Source organism: Dipodomys spectabilis, unplaced genomic scaffold (genome assembly GCF_019054845.1).
Source record: "Dipodomys spectabilis isolate Male_0828 unplaced genomic scaffold, ASM1905484v1 ptg000355l, whole genome shotgun sequence".
NCBI lineage: Eukaryota > Metazoa > Chordata > Mammalia > Rodentia > Heteromyidae > Dipodomys > Dipodomys spectabilis.
Genome location: NW_024871032.1, coordinates 3,076,095 through 3,078,875, shown reverse-complemented (window position 1 = coordinate 3,078,875; position 2,781 = coordinate 3,076,095).

Below are 2,781 nucleotides of genomic sequence, written 5' to 3'. Positions count from 1 at the left end.
CTTGTGGAGGCTGCCTGAGTGGAGGGTGTGGAAGGCTAAGCACCTGGTTTGGACTTTTCAGCGAGTCCTGACAATGTAACAATTTGTAAAGTGTTCTTGTCTAATATTGGATAAAATTCAGGCCAGTTTAGTTTCAGGTGACCCCGTCAACCAGCCCTTCTGCAACAGAAGGTATTCAAAAGATCCGTTGGTGAATTGCCTTGCTAAACAAGCAAGCCTGGGAAAATGAAGCTTAACAAAGGTAGTTAGTTAAAAAAAATACTGTATTAAATTTTTGTTAAAAAACTTAAAAAAAAATCTATGTACAACTGATTTTGATTTTTGCACGCTTTAAGATGTGTGTGTTTTCTATGTGTTTGTAAACATGTTCAAGATAAAAATTGTCAACATGCTGTAAAAATTGGGTGAGTTTAAGTTTAAAATGTAAAAGGTTAAGGGATTTAGACATTACTAAAAATTAAAAAATCTTTCACATTGTTTTAAATGGCAGATTTTTAAGGATTTTTTAAGGATTCTTTAATGTAGAAATTAGAAAATCTGTTATTTTAAAATTTAATATTTTAAAATGTTTTGGCAGTTTGGGATTTAGGTCCCTTGGCTAAAATTTCAGGATAAATATTAAAAATTTAAATGTAAAGGTCAATTTAGCACTGTTACAAAACATGACCCGTTCTGTCTATCTAAAGCAGTATTTTATTCAAACCTCCCCACCAAAAATGGGAAAACTTAGAAGACCACCTAAGATCTATATTTAGGGGTGAGGATGAGCAGGCAGAAGTGCAGTTAAGCGGTCATGCATGGTGGGACCGACCCTGGGGGGGCTTCATAGATGGTGGAACTGGCCCTGGGAGGAGTCCACACATGGTAAAGGATGGCAAACTGGCATAAACGCAGTTCATCTAACCTTAAAGAGTCAGATTGGGTGTGTGCCCATTCCATAGGAGGGGCTGAGTGGCCCATCTTTGTTCGGTCTTTTTTCCCTGCAGATAGACACTGAAAACATGATGGTTAAAATGAGTGATGTGATGATCTGATTATTATTGCTAAAACTGCCCCTTGTATGTGTTAAAATTACAATTAAAAAGGCCTTCAAAGGAGGGTTAAAAAGTTTATTTGTATAATGGAACTTGCTTTCAATGATGTTCTACAATTACGATGTTTTTAAAAGTTATAAAGGTGTTAAGCCTAGCTTCTTTTCTTTTTTTTTTCTAGATTATTATTTGTTTTTATTGTGAAAATATTGTACAAGAGGGTTACAATTACATGAGCAAGATAATGAGTACATTTCTTATCAAGCATTGTAGCCTGCTCCTTTGTTTCCCCTTTCTATCCCATCCTCCCCCATCCCTCTACCCAAGCCTACAATCACCCCACACCAAAGTTGGAAAGTTCGTTTTCGACATAACGACTTGTACATCTCATTGTTGCAATGGGTCCACCTGTATCCCTATTTAAACGATTTGTTTTTGCCCTTACCCTCCACAAATTATAACAACATCAAATACAGTGAAAGTAGGGGTTATACCATGGGGGAGGGACATACAAAGCAACAAAGATATCATTTTATAAATGTGTTAGAAAAAATCGCATGAAAGAAAACAGCATTTGAGTACATATCTTAGGGTACATTTCCCTAACATCAATATATCTGAGCTATTCTGCTTGATTCAGACATATACTATTTATTGGAAAAAAGGAAAACCATGGGACCTATGTTTCTTTGGGCCTGGTTTACTTCACTTAATATAATTTTTTCCAAGTCTTTCCATTTCCTCACAAATGGGGCAATGCCATTCTTTATGATGGACGCATAGAATTCCATTGTGTATATATATATATATATATATATATATATATATATATACCACATTTTCTTGATCCGTTAATCTCCTGAGGGGCATCAGGTTTGGTTCCATATCTTAACTATGGTAAATAATTCTGCAATAAACATATCCTGCTGGTACCTTTAGTGTGATTTGTTTGTGAATATTTGTGTAAATGCCCAAAAGTGGGATTGCTGGGTCATAGGGGAACTCTATTTGGAGTCTTTTGAGGAACCTCCATACTCCTTTCCAAAGAGGTTGAACAAGTTTACACTCCCACCAACAATGCAGTAGGGTTCCCTTCTGTTCACATCTCCTCCAGCATGTGTTGTTATTAGAGTTCTTGATTATAGCCATTCTACCTGGGACGAGGTGATATCTCAGTGTTGTTTTGATTTGCATTTCTTTTATGGCTAGGGAGGTTGAGCATTTCTTAAAGTATGTATTGGCCATCTTTCATTCCTCTTCAGAGAAGTTTCTGTTTAAGTCTTTAGCCCACTTATTTATTGGTCAGTTGTTTCTTTGAAGATTTGTGGTTGGGGGATTTAATGTTTTCAGTTCCAGGTATGTTTTAAATATGAGACCCCTGTCCGTTGTATGGCTAGTGAAGATCTTCCCCCAATCCATGGGCTTTCTATTGATATTGCTAGCGATGTCCTTTGTCATACAGAAGCTCTGCAATTTCATGCAATCCCATTTGTACAACCTTTCTTTAATTTGTTGTGTTTCTGGGTCTATGTTTAGAAAATTTCAGCCTGAGCGAAGGAGAAAAAGGGTTTTTCTTATTCGATCCTGTAATGTTTTCAGAGTGTCTGCTTTGACTCCGAGGTCTTCGCTCTATTGGAGTTGATTTTGGTGCAGGGTAATATATAACGAGCTAGCTTTAGTTTTCTACAAGTAGTTAACCAAGCCAACACCATTAACTGAAGAGGCTGTCTTTCTTCCATTCTATTTTTTT